We start from the raw sequence: 14,922 nt of genomic DNA, 5'->3' as shown, positions 1-14,922 counted from the left end.
TGCTACCGCGAATCGCCACCATTCATGAGAACATGCTGAGCAGTTCCAACACTGCCTATTTATAAGTGGGGCAGAGCCATTTTGTGGCTAAACCTTATCCAATTTTCTGATTCTCCTAAATTACTAAATTGACCATAAGCATCCTTGTGAAGATTTTTCTGACCGAATTAGAATCCAAATTGAACTGGTTTGTATATAGTTTGTGGGCAGGGCTTTTGGAAATAAAAATAACTACATATTTTTGTAATTCCTGCCTTCTTGAGTTGCCTCAACTAATTCAAAGCCTCCACACATATACCTATGTCCTAGCTGGGAAACGTCCCAGAGCCCCAAGGGAATTCTGCCCAAAAGCAGAAGAGAGCCACTGCCACTGCCATGGCCAGCCCAGCCTGCGAACCACGGGAAGCTCCCCAGCAGCCAGCACATGGCTCAAAGCTACTTTGCTTTGTGTTTGAACAGCATGTACCACACTCTCTGGATAATAAACGCAGTCCCAGGAAGATTCCAGAGACATTAACCTGCGAGTAAATAATTTCTGTAAAGCCTCTCTGTGAAAAGGTTGCCTGCTTACCTAAAGGATCCCTGCTTAACTCTGTACCTTGTGCCTAGCTGCCCATGTTTGGCAACAAGGAGCCTGTCAAATTTCCCCCTGCAGGGCAAGCAGCATATTGCACTGCATATCTTTTCCACGTTTATTGTTCAGATTTTTCTGGCTTTGCATAACTGTTTAAAATGTATTGTACATATTCTGTAAATATCTTTGACCACAGAACACAATGACCCTACAAATAAGTTAATGCAAGAATTTTTATATTAATAGTAGTTAAGATTCTTATTAATATCAGCCTTATATTAAATAATTTCATACCATTGGCATCACAATGCACATATTTCCCAGTGAGATCTACCATTCACAGCCATAGAAAATAACTTTTTGTAAGTGAAAACAAGCTTACTGAACATTCAATATGATGAACTAGGAAGGTTATTCGTCCATGAAAGTAATATTAAACAACAAAACACTAAACAGAAGGGAAAAAAATCTAACATTTTGAGTATAGCTGCATTCCTGAAATCAAACTGGCTGTGCTTGTGTGTTTCAGTTTACAATACTGGAGAATTTGATGTCCCAGAACTAATTTGTGTCATTCTGTAGAAATATAGCCATGAAATTTGCTTCCCAAGTAAATTTGGCGGTATCAACATGCCAGGACATACTGCCAGGAAAAAAACCAAAACTAACCCAAAACCCAACCAACCAAAAAACCCCACCAGCCACCACCACCACAACAAAGCAAAACATCCTGTGGTTTTAAAGGATGAGGTCTCTGTGATCCTGAGCTCTGGTGCACCTGGCAGTGGTAAGCAAGTCACTTTCAGAGGCTTCAGAGATGTCATGCAAGCAGCAGTTTCCCTCCTTTCAAATATGGCTTAAAGCAACAAGGCTGGCAGTGTTGAGAGGGAGTCTGAGAAAACTGCTGTCAGGGTAGCATTTCCCAGACATGACATTTCCTAAAGCTTTCATCCTTAGTGACAGAAAGAAAGCAAGAAGAGGTTTTGTGTTGTCATAGCAACCAGAGCTGCAGCTTCTGAAGGTAGCAAAAAGGTGTGTTAGTTGCCCCATATCTAGCTGTATAAATATAAAAGCACTGCTTAAGAATCTGAAATCTCTCCGGTATTACCTTAATCTAAGAACACATCTTTTATTTTGCCATTAATTAAAAGGATAAAGAAATATTTTATAGAGAGCTTACTTGTTGCAGTTTCAGCTTTTTTCAGCCAATGTGCGTATTCTTTGTGGCTGAGAATTCCCATTTATAAGAGGTTTTGCTAAAAGTGAATGTCCATCTTAGGTACAGAAATAAAAACATGGTAAAGCATGAAATGCAGCACTGAGCACAAAGCTAATCCTCAAAGAATTCTTGTGCTGGGCCTTTTTTTTTCCCCTCCATTTTGTCTAGCTTTGATTTATGAAGATAACCTGAAAGTTCTGGAGTTAGATTTTCCCTTTCCCATTTTTATTTTGCCTTTCTTCCTTAAAAACTGAGTATAGTTGAAAGAGCATGGTCTTATAGCTACACATATGCAAGGAAAAAGTGTGATTTGAAATATACACGAGTTGGGTTTTTTTTCAGCTATGTAGGCAGCCATAAAAACAGATGTCAGTGCAAACAAGGTTTACCTGGTACGTGAAACTTCAATCTCCTTTCAAGTATTATGTACTGTCAGGTCAGATACTACCAGTGTTAGGGCAGATGCACTTAAAAAGACCTACCTTTCCAAACTAAGACGGAACTATAAAATTCTAGCAATCACAAACTCTTGGATTACAAAACAGAGTCTAACTATTGGAGAATACAGACATCTAACCAGACTGTTCAACACCTGGCCCTTTTTTATTCTGTTATGTGTTGCTTTTCTTTTTTTCCCTCAACGCAGTTTAATTTGCCATTAACAGGCCTTGGAGATTGTTGCATCTTTTATGAAATCTGCTTGCAGACTGCCCCAACAAACCAGTAGGATGCTCACAATATGCATCTGAAACCTCACAGCAGCATTAAAAGTAATACGGATGCTTCAATTACCAAAGACTTAAATGTTTCTCAAGTTTCCCTGTAGTAGGGAAAGCTCGAAACAATCTCATTTTTCATTATGGACCTTTTGTTTGCCTTAGAAGGCATATTCAGACTACAAACATCTCAAGAAATGCCTTCCAAGGCATGTAACTATCTCCTAGGAGATAAACATAGCCAAACATGCTGCAATGCCAAGAACCTACTCATTAACAAGTGCAGAAGATAACAGATTCAGGGACACAGGCCACATATGTACTCTTTTTATTAACAGGACTGTTTCTTATGAGGCATTATATTCACCCAACTTTTTTTCTCTCTAGAAATTGCTACTGCTTTCTGTAAGCCACAAGGGAAACAAAAGGTCCTTCATGAAGGTCTCTAATAGCTTTATATGGTAACTGATTGATTTGACAAAGAATCTCAGAAAAGGGATGAGCAGTGCCAGTGTCACCCCACTTTCTTTCATGTCACATGCAGATGGTATTGGGATAAGGATGGCATTGTGAAAGGCTGAGGATGGAGGTGTACTTGGCTCAGAAGAAGCGTGAATCATGGCTTCAAAGCAACAAAGCAACCTGCTTCATGATTAAATAGGGGAAATGAAAGCAAAGGAGTTCTTGTTTTATCTGCATGCATGTTTATGCCCACATCTGACATGCATGCAACTAACCACAGGGAAATGAGAGTGGATTTGAGATATGCATGGACAACTCACATATGTATGAATAGACATGAAGAAAAAAACAACACCTTCTGCATATATTGCTGTGGTGCATCATGTATACTGTGTTTAATGACTGCTGGTTGATTTCACTCCTCAAATTAATTGACACAAGCAAATCAAAACTAAAGATCCTTGGGTACCACAAATGGCACTGTGAAATGTTCATACTTCCCTTAAGTCTAAGTCATCACCAGTGTTTAACTGAAGAAGCAGAAAATGATACTGAGATTTGTTTTGTCAAAAACAAGGCCCTAGCCTTGTTTTAATCAAGAACCTATAGGGAAATACTCATCCCTTTCAGATAGACCACCAGCTGAACTCTAAGAGCAGTACTAAAGCATCTTGATGCGTCAGGGAAAATCTGAACTTTCCCACAGGTCTCCAGGGAAAAGCTGTCACTCTAGTTAACACAGTCTTGGCAGAGCTAAAGGTGTAAGAGCCTGAATCATCCATGGTAGTGCTGCAACTCACAGCAAGGAGATACCAACAATCAAACGCGATTTTGCTTTTCCAGAGCTTAGTTTCTACACCACACATGTGAAACCTCCTTGTCCATGCAACAACTGGCTCTTTCTGCCTCACAGCAATGGCACTGCAGCACCATCTGCATCTGACTGGATGCATGAGAGCATCAGTGCCATAAAAGTTGAGCCCACAGTCTCTTCAGCAAACAGTTGCAGCAAACACCCGAGAAGCACAGGCTTGTGAATCTCAGAGTAACCACTGCTGTTTCCAGGCATGAACAGTGGCTTTCCTTCTTGAGAATTTTATCCACATCAGTGCTAGCAGTGTTAAATAACCTATGACAACTCTGACTTCCATGAATTTGTAGAGTCCTATCTTTGAATATGTTTGGATTTTTTTTATCTCTGAGTAAACTGTACTTTATCATAGAATCATTTAAATCCATAGTTTCTAACAATGACACCAAACACCTGCTGCTTGGTATTGTTTAATCAAAACTGCTCTATTATGCAATGCAAGAAACAGAGACTGGACCTTCTCAAATTAGCTTTTTTGTGTACTGCCCCAGCTATTATCAGGTCTTCTGGCATCTCACCCCCAAGTTTGGGTATGTTTGATGGTCTTCTCCTATGGAAACAACTTCGTATCTTTGGTTACCTTAGTTCAGAGACAGCAGATCATCTTCTTTTGAAGATGAGGAGAACCTGAACTGAATACAATGTTTGAGATGCGGCATCGTATTTTATTCAGTGGTTTATCATGACATTCCACCATGCCGTTTGTCTATTTCCCTCCTAACAATTTGTGGTGTTTGTCTTTGAAGAGTTTCCCATTCTGCCTCCAAGACTCTCTTTCCGTTTGGTTATAGCCAATTTAGAAAACATTCTGGTGTTCACAGCTACGGATGTGCCATCTGCAGTACTTTTGCAATTATTCATGCAAAATTCAACCTTTGTTTTATCATCACCTGATAACTTACAAATGTAGGTATCTTCTGTATTTCTTCATAGTTAGCTGTAGCTTGGACAGCCTTCGAATAACTGTTTATCATCTACATATATATTAACTCCATTTTCCACATCATCCAGAAATACACTGTACAGCACTGGTCCCATCCTGAGATCTTTGGAACACCGTCTCATCAATTTCACTATTCATCCTCCCTCAAAAACACAAACAATTTCTTCTTACTTTTATCTTTTAACCAGTAACTAATTTGTAGGTTTTTTTTTTCCCTTTTCACAAGCTAGCCTAGGATTTTCCAAAAAATGGCCAAATCTATCCACAGAGCTCCCTTAGTATCCAGTTGCCTCTTGGCACATGCTAAGGCAAAATTCCTGTTTCTGATTTGCTTATAAAAAAATGTTCCACTTTTTTGGGGGCCACATTACAGTTTGAGAACTAACTCTGCTAGACTTAATACCCTCTTCTATTTCCCTTCTTCAGATTTCACTCAGTTTTAGACTGTAATTCTGGGCAACTTCATTTGCTAAGCAACACTCACTCTTTTCCAGGTATGGGAATGTCCTTAAATAAAAAATGGACTCATTCTGAGACCCCACTGCACATCTAAACATGCCCAAAGACTCCAAAATACCATCAAGTCCTTTAGCCTCCTGTTGCTCCTTTTACATTTTATTTTTTCCTGCTTGTTCCTAATACTTATGTTTTGCCCACTTTGACCTGAAAACACTGAGATAATTCTTCTCTAATGGCATCTCTTTGGTAAAATAGAATTTCCTGTCTTTACTCCCTGAGAAGACCGCAACCTGCACCACCATCCTTTCTGTTCATAATTGGCCTCTGAAAAACATGGCACTGTGGTGCGAAACCTTGCTACTGAAGACTTGAAAACATACAGCACATTACTGATGACAATCTAGATCTGATTACTGTACAAACCCGTAGAAGTATCAAGTATGAGCTTAAAAGTGCACTAAGACAGCTCTTACCCACATAGCCAGTAACACCAGAAAATTAGCAGAGAAAAATAAGCATTGAAAAAAACAACAACCCACAAACAGACAAAACAAAACCCTGAGAGTTATTCTCTATCCTTAGAAATAATTTAGAAATAAAAAATAGCAAAGTTTTTCTAAAAAAAATCAGGATGGAGAAATTAATCACAAAATTTTAGTTATTTAGCCCTAGCTCTACTTGTCCTGAAGCATCTTCGTTTTACAACAAATTAGAACACTCTGTTACACTTTTCTCACCTTATTTTCTCTCCTATGATACGCAAAATAAGGGTGGATATACATAATACCTCGATATGCATATCCAGTTCCTCTCATGTGTACTTTCATGCTAAGGTATCACAGCTAAAAATACACCAATTTACTTATTTTTGAGCAAAACTATTTCTGTAAATAATTCCTTTAAACATTATGCAATCGAAATTTAAAAATGTGTGCCACTGATTTCAGAAGGCAGCATATAGGCTTTTCTACAAACAGGATTTTTTAATAGAAAAGTGTTGTTATGAAATCATTAATATTTACTCAGACGGGAATATTAAGATTTATTATTTATTAATTTAAAATTTCCCACCGGAACTTTACAATTTCTATTTAGAGATTAGGCTATTGGGTTGTGGTTAAGTATTTACACAGAATGTACATGCAAGCAATACCAGCAATTTAAGCAAAAAACAGAGACTTACAAACAGTAATTCAAACTGGGGAAGAGATACGCGGCAAATGGTCCACAAAAGGGACCCTTCGGCCGCTAAAGAAGCGGCTGGGAAGAACCTTAGAGAGAATTTATACCCAAATATTCGGTTACTCACGACTCAGTTTCCACAGCCTTCCAGATAATCCAAAAGGGACGGTGCGGTCGCATGAGTAAACAAAGCCAGAGGGAGAGCTGCGATGCGGCGGCTTTGCCGGAAAAGGGGACACACTCCGACGGCGGAAAACTTTCCGGAGAGTTGCAGCTTTGCTTTACGTCGTGCTTGCCGCCAGAGAGAGAGAGCGAGCAGTCTGCAGCTGAGGACTTCGCAAGCGCAGCAGGGCAAAGAAAGCCGTTTCCCCCGCGGTGGTTAACGTCGGCGCGGCAGCGGCTGCCGTGCGGAACGGAGCGAGCGGCTTCTTCGGCTCGTGGCTTGTAGCGGCTGCTTTCGGCTTTGCAGTTCGCGATTCTCTGGCTCGCGGGGACGAGTGGTTCTCTCGGGCGAACAGCTTTTCACTGCAGCTTTTCTCCTTTGCGCGGCGGCTTCTCTTGCGGCTCACGGTTCGTAGGACGAGCGGCCAGGATGGCGGGACAGCTGCGAAGCAAGAGACCAGCTCTTGGCTTGCGTCTAGCAGCACCCATCTGTGGCTTCCGCTGCAGCTTTCGCCTTTTGGCAGCGTCTTACTCTAGGTGCGACTGCAGCCGGCACAGTAATTTTGCCGGCCAGGAGAGGCGGCTTGCTTTCGGATCAGCAAGGCGGCTGCGGCTTCGGCTTGGTGGCCTGGCTTTTCGGCTGCAGCTTTGGCAGCGGTACACGCGGAGACAAGCAGCTTTCACCAGCTTAGGGAGCAGCTACGGCGCGACGGCGCTTTCCGGGTAAACAAGGCGAAAGCGCAGTTGCTTACGGAACAACTCTTATTTAATCTTTGTCAAAGACAATAATGTTCAATAGCACTGAAATAAACCCAAGATAATTTAGCTTACAGCATGGAATTTTACCAAACATGGTAAATACATAAGCGTAGGGCAAGGCAAGCCACAGGTAACCCCCATGTCCTTGTTCTTCAAAAAAAAAAGGGGGGGGACACACATGCCCAAACATGCCTGGGCAAGCCTCTGCTAACAGAGACTGGCGGCACCTAGTTACTGTACAGTAGGGCACTGAAAACCCCAGGCTCAAAGGGAGGCGGGAAGGGTATCTGTGTTTGCAATGTGTTTGGGCTTGTTTGCCCTCCACCACAGGTATGCAATAAGCACAAAACCAAGTATCTTATGCTAAAGAAGAATGTCTTCTGTCTTTTGTGTTTCTATTCAGTGGAACAGAACTACAGCTCGCATATTTGAGCTGACAGGAATACTAGCACTGTCAAGTCCACAAAGCTGAGGAATGGTGATTTAATTCGTTTTTCGCACCAGCTGAAAGTCAGCTCGATGAGCTTCTGTCGGTTTGGTGTCAGGCCATTGCCTTAATTCTCAGACTTCAAACACAAATTTCAGAATTTGCTTTAAAAGAATAAAGGAAGAGTCTTGTGAGGACAGGTGTTGACAGGGAATTGATAAAAGAAAAGCAGTAGACCTGGAGAACTGATACGAAACCATCCCTGCAAAGCCTTTTTATAAAGTACTGAATAGCTCAGATTAAATTCGGTTTGGTCAGGATTTAAAGAGTCAAAAGATCAGCTGGGACAAAACTGTCCCAGTTCAAGAACCAATTTTATGGATCATGTAATAAAGTGGAAAAATGGAATAAACAAATTGTTTATAGTTTCATCAGTCAATTTTGGGGAGAGATTTCTAAAAATAAAATTTTAAACTGCTGCTTTGAAGTAAATTCTTAAAACCTGTGTTTTTCTTTTAAACCTGTCCAAAGTATTGTTGCTGCTTAATTAACGTTATCCACATTTGTGATGGTTTGGGCTCTTACCCGCCCCCACACACTTTTGAATTTGCCCCAGCTAACTCAGACGGCCTCTGGGAATATAAATGAAGCTATTTATTTACAGCTAGCAGAATATACAAGCAGCTATTTACAATATATATACAGTTATATACAGAAATATACAAAGGATAAACAATACAAAAGCACAACTCCCCTCCCAGAAACCTGAGTCCCCAGGAGGGGCTCTCAAACCACCCCAACACCTTCCCCAGCCCTCTCAACCTTACCCCAGTTCTCAGGAAGAAAAGAGGTGCAGCCAAGAGGTTAGGGAGCAAGGTTAGTGGGAGCAGGGTTAATGAGATGTGACTAGGTCTGAAGGCAAAGGCAGAAGTGAGAAACAAAATGGAGAATGTTTACTTCTTCTTCCCAGAGTTCTCAGCGTGACTGTGAGAGAAGGAGACACAATTGTTTTCATTTCACTGCCCATTATCTAGTTCTTTTACCAAAACATTCTAGCTTGCTTCAAACTAGCACAATCCACCCCTTGTCTACTTCGCTCAGAGTATCGCTGAGAATTATCCAATCTAATCTAAACCAATATTTACACCAAAACAATATATACAAGTTCAGTTCACACTTCAATCAGATGTAGGTGATTCAAAAGCTCAGAACAGGGACTCCCAGGTGACGTTGGGTTCGTGCTCACGTACTGTAGATTTCTTTCAGTGTTGGGCACTGATGTTATCTAGAACAGAAAATTCCTAACAGCTTATTTTAGACACTCTGAATTTAAACTCTCTCAGCTAAGGTTAGATTTCTCTGTGGAATACACTGAATTTCACCATTCTCCTGCATTACCCAGTATGTATGTCCAGGACCTTCAGCAGAAACCACTCCTTGGACAGGTTTCCCTTCGCCTGAAGGAGAAAATACCCAAACAGTTTTCCCTAACAGATTCTTTTCACCTACAACAGGAACTTTATCACCGTCTACTGTTTGGACCAAATCTGATTGTGCAGGTCCTGCTCTGTTTACTGAACCTCTACTATTTACCAACCAGGTAGCTTGTGCTAAATGTTTGTCCCAGTTTTTCAGAGTTCCACCCCCCATGGCTTTTAGGGTGGTTTTCAGCAAACCGTTGTAGCGCTCAATCTTCCCTGAAGCTGGTGCATAGTAGGGTATGTGATAGATCCATTCAATACCATGCTCTTTGGCCCAGGTTTTCACAAGATTGTTCTTGAAATGAGTGCCATTGTCTGACTCGATTCTGGAGTTCCATGTCTCCACATGATTTGTCTCTCCAAACCAACAATGGTGTTACGTGCAGTAGCATGTGGAACTGGATAGGTTTCCAACCATCCAGTGCTGGCTTCTACCATCGTCAGCACATACTGCTTGCCAGAACGAGATCGAGGTAAAGCGATGTAGTCAATCTGCCAGGCTTCACCATACTTGTACTTTGACCATCTCTCACCATACCATAAGGGCTTGATTCGCTTAGCCTGCTTAATAGCAGCACAAATGTCACAGTCATAGATGACTTGGGTGATAGCATCCATGGACAAGTCAATTGACCTATCACGAGCCCATCGGTATGTTCCATCTCTGCCTTGATGTCCAGATGAGTCATGGGCCCACCGAGCTAAGAACAGCTCACCTCGGTGTTTCCAATCAAGGTCAATGTCAAGTTCAGAGTTGGTATCAACTTGAGCAATCTTAGCAGCTTGGTCTGCCTTCTGGTTATGTTGATGTTCCTCAGTGGCTCTGCTCTTAGGCATGTGTGCATCTACGTGCTGCACCTTCACTGGAGTTCTCTCCAGCCGTGCATCAATGTCCTGCCATAGATCAGCACACCAAATAGGCTTTCCTTTCCTCTGCCAACCATTCTTCTTCCAGTCCTTCAGCCAACCCCATAGAGCATTGGCTACCATCCACGAGTCGGTGTAGAGGCAAAGGATAGGCCAATTTTCACGTTCAGCCACATCAAGAACAAGTTGAACAGCTTTTACCTCAGCGAACTGACTGGATTCTCCTTTGCCATCTTTCGTTTCGGTAACTCTCCTGGTTGGACTCCAAACCGCTGACTTCCATATTCGCTTGTTCCCAACAAGACGACAGGAACCATCTGTGAACAAAGCATAGTTCTTTTCCTGATCAGAGAGATCACCATAGGGAGGAGCTTCCTCAGCACGAGTTATTTTCTCCTCTGGAGGTTTGGAACAGTCTGTGCCTTCCGGCCAGTTGGTGATCACCTCCACCAGACCAGGTCGGTCGAGATTACCCATTCGTACTCGCTGGGTTATCAAAGCCATCCATTTAGACCAGGTTGCATCTGTGGCATGATGTGGTGATGAACCTTTGCCCTTGAACATCCAGTTAAGAACTGGCAGTCTAGGAGCTAAAAGCAATTGTGACTCAGTTCCAATCACTTCAGAAGCTGCTTTCACTCCCTCATAGGCTGCTAGAATCTCTTTCTCTGTTGCAGTATAATTTGTCTCTGAACCTCTGTAACAACGTCCCCAGAAACCAAGAGAACGACCACGTGTCTCATTTGGAGCTCTCTGCCAAAGACTCCAAGTTGGACATTGTCACTGGCAGCTGTGTACAGAATGTTTTTAATGTCCGGACCAGATCTCACAGGTCCCAAGCCCACTGCATGGACTACTTCTCGTTTAATTTGATCAAAGGCTGCTTGTTGTTCAAGTCCCCACTCAAAATTGTTTCTCTTACGAGTCACATCATGCAGAGGTTTGACAATCTGACTGAAACCAGGAATGTGTAGTCTCCAAAATCCCACCACACCAAGGAAAGAAAGTGTGTCCTTCTTACTGGTGGGAACTGCCATGGTAGAGACTTTGTTGATCACGTCCTGAGGAATGTAACGGCGACCATCCTGCCACCGCACTCCCAGAAACTGAATTTCTTTGGCAGGTCCTTTGACCTTGTCTCACTTAATGGCAAAACCTGCTTGCAACAGAATGTCAATGATTTTGTTACCTTTCTCGAAGACTTCCTCAGCAGTTTGGCCCCACACAATGATGTCGTCGATGTACTGGATGTGCTCTGGAGCTTTACCTTTCTCCAGTGCATTGTGGATGACTGAGTGACAGATGGTTGAGCTGTGCTTCCACCCCTGAGGCAAATGATTGAACTGGTACTGGATTCCTCTCCAGGTGAATGCAAACTGAGGCCTGCACTCCTTTGCTATGGGATTAGAGAAGAAAGCATTAGCAATGTCTATTGCTGCATACCATTTAGCTTCCTTCGATTCCAGCTCGTACTGGAGTTCCAGCATGTGCGGCACAGCTGCACTCATGGGTGGCGTCACCTCGTTGAGGGCACGAAAGTCAACTGTCAGTCTCCAGTCGCCCGTAGGTTTACGCACAGGCCAGATGGGACTGTTGAAAGGTGAATGAGCTTTCTCGATGACAGCCTGACTCTCCAGTTGACGAATCAGCTGATGAATGGGCAACAAAGAGTCACGGTTAGTTCTGTACTGCCTATGATGAACAGTTTGAGTTGCAATTGGCACTTCCAGGTCCTCTATGTCATGTTGTCCCACAACTGCAGATTCATCAGAAAGTTCAGGTCTAATAGACAATTTCAATTTATCATCCTCAATCTCTACAGATGCTATACCAAAAGCCCATTTATGACCCTTAGGATCTTTGAAACAACCTTGTCTCAAAAAGTCAATTCCCAGAATGCAAGGCGCATCAGGACCAGTTACAATGGTATGTTTCTTCCACTCTTTACCAGTTAAACTGATCTCAGCCTGTACCTTAGTTAACTCTTGAGATCCACCAGTGATTCCAAAGATAGAAATGGACTCTGTCCCTTTGCAATTGGATGGCAATAAAGTACATTGAGCACCTGTGTCAACTAAAGCCCTGTATTTCCGAACTCTTGAACTGCCAGGCCACCTAATGAATACATTCCAATAGATTCGGTTCTCTCCACTATCCCTTTCCTCCTTCTGGCTGGAGGCAGGGCACCCCTAATGCTGAACATGGCATGTAGGGTGTACACAGTAATTGGTGGTGTTGTGAGAGGAACTGCAACTGTTGGAACAATTGCAGTTGCTCTCGGGAGCTGAAGAAGTGACAGCTACTTTTCGGGCATTGCTGCCTCTGTTTCTGCCACTCTGCAGTTCCCTGACCCTCTTTGAAAGAGCTGAAGTAGGTTTACCATCCCATTTGTTCATGTTCTCCCCGTATGTGTCACGCAGAAGTATCCACAGTGACGCACATGATTGCTGATGTCTGGGTGGAATTTGTCTCCTCCTGGGCTGGAATTGCCTTGCAGGAGGTGGGCGTCTGTTCCGGACTGCAGAAACATGCACCCATTCAGATGATGCAGGAATGGTATCCTTTACCAGATTGGTAATGTTTTTAAGATCCTCCTTCAGTTCTTTCATGCTCTCTTTGATGCCATCTCTAATACCATCTTTAAGCTCTGTAGTCATAGTCTTTATGGCACAGATTATACCAGAATGTGACAAGCTGTCCTCTATCTGCCTGAGCTGGTCAATGAATTCACCAACAGTGAAAGATCTTCCATTATCACTCCTTGATAGAAATTTGCTGGCCAAGATGTTAGCATAGGATGAAGGAGCAAGCTTAATCAGCTTCTTCATGAGACCTGTTCCCAAAGGAATATCGTCAGGCTCATGAGTACCATGATCTCCATAAAGCACTTCCTTCACAGCAAACTCCTTCAGAAGCTTAATTCCCTGCTCAATGGTGTTCCACTTCTTGGCAGCCCATGGCAAATCATCCCGGGAAGGATATCTCATAGCCACAGCCAACAGAAGGCGTGTCCACAAGCTAACCCTACCAAGAGGACTTGCCAGGTATTTGTCCACTCCACTCTCCTTAGTGAGTGGTCCCAGCTGCTTGGCAGACTTGTCTCCTACCTGCAGAGCATCAGCACCAATGCCACGGCATCTCACTAGCCAGCTTAGGATTGGCTCACCTGATTCCCTTGTGTATTCCTTTCTAACTTCCCTGACCTCTCTGAGTGGATCCTTGGAGCCCTGGATGTCATCTTCCACCTCCTCTTCCTCCTGTTGTTCTGGTTGTCCCTGGCCTAACACAATCTTCCTCATAGCATTCCTAAACTCATTGGAACCATCCTCTCTCTTAGCAGCTGACCTCACAGTGCCCCTCTCACTTGAGTATTGATGTCTCAGTGTATCTGCAAGGTCTCGCAGACTAACTATCTCCTCCTCCTCTTCTCCTTGCTGATCACCAGAGGTCCCCTCTCTTACATCCTCCTGTGAACCACTCTTTGTCTTAGCTTTTGCCTTAGCAGGTGCCAGAAAGGCCTGAACAGCAACAGACTTGGACATATCTGCTGGAGGATTTGAATCATTAGGGGTCTGACCTGGAGCTTGTGAGTTCAAATCTGCCTTGCTTTTAACAGGAGGATTTTGGTTCTGGTCTGCTGGCTGGGGGTTCAAATTGGCTGAGCTGGTGTCATTAGGATTTGGACTGACTGGGCTAGCATTACCAGCATTAGTAGTATTATTAGCATTAGTGGGATTATTTGCCTGTCCTCCTGGGATGCCTGCCAACCCTGACGTGTTATCATTGTTGCTAGGAACATTCTGATTTTGGGTACCTGCCTGTGCTCCTGGGACTCCTGCCAAACTCTGCCCGTTGTTTTTATTATCATTATTATTGTTTATGTTACTGGCAGGAACATTGGCCATGTTCCCAGCACTTGGAGAAGGAGGGGCAGAGGCTGGCAAGGGGGAAGCCGATAACTGTGTTCCCTTGTTTTGCTGTGAAAGAGACTGCTTCTGAGACACAGAATTTTTCCTAGTTCTTACAGAAGCTGGTTTTGAATTTTTCACACATAATGCCAAAATTAATATGAAAATTAAAATCATGAGGCAAATATTAAAATTGTGAGTAGCAAAACAGTTTTACATGAGCATGTGCCTAGGCAAACAGTTGGAATTCCTGTCTTAGGCTGAATAACTCTCATTAGAGCCGTATTTAAAGCAGAATTTCCATTGATTGTCATATTATTCACCAGAGCTCCTGTAATATTCTTGGTAATATTCTCAGTGACATTAAAACCAGCATAACCAAGAATCAAATCACCCCAGCTCCAGAACATATCTGAAACCTTAGCTTTAGCCTTATTATAAGCCAGATCAATAAAATAAGCAACAATTTGAGCTTTTATCCAACTAAATGCCAAGAAAACAAAACCAGACCAGAGCAATGCCCCAACCAAATACAATAGCTGCTTGATTAGCTTCATCTTAATTCCCAGAGCTAATTTCCAATCACTCAAATATATCTAGCCCCACGTTGGGTGCCAATAAAAAAATGTGATGGTTTGGGCTCTTACCCGCCCCCCCACACTTTTGAATTTGCCCCAGCTAACTCAGACGGCCTCTGGGAATATAAATGAAGCTATTTATTTACAGCTAGCAGAATATACAAGCAGCTATTTACAATATATATACAGTTATATACAGAAATATACAAAGGATAAACAATACAAAAGCACAACTCCCCTCCCAGAAACCTGAGTCCCCAGGAGGGGGACCTTACCCCAGTTCTCAGGAAGAAAAGAGGTGCAGCCAAGAGGTT

The 14,922-nt window shown here is 42.8% G+C and overlaps 1 long non-coding RNA gene across 1 annotated transcript in view; it reads right to left on the bottom strand.

Moving 5' to 3' along the window:
* Positions 1-6,615, bottom strand: part of LOC135188065 (uncharacterized) — a 78,836-nt gene extending 72,221 nt beyond the window's left edge. Inside the window, exon 1 of the long non-coding RNA XR_010307552.1 lies at positions 6,554-6,615. This is a non-coding gene — a long non-coding RNA (uncharacterized LOC135188065). The remainder of the gene's footprint in view (positions 1-6,553) is intronic.
* Positions 6,616-14,922: the final 8,307 nt, after the last annotated feature.

The sequence above is a fragment of the Pogoniulus pusillus genome, chromosome 28 (genome assembly GCF_015220805.1).
Source record: "Pogoniulus pusillus isolate bPogPus1 chromosome 28, bPogPus1.pri, whole genome shotgun sequence".
In the NCBI taxonomy this organism is placed as follows: Eukaryota; Metazoa; Chordata; class Aves; order Piciformes; family Lybiidae; genus Pogoniulus; species Pogoniulus pusillus.
This window is presented reverse-complemented; position numbering and strand designations above follow the sequence as displayed.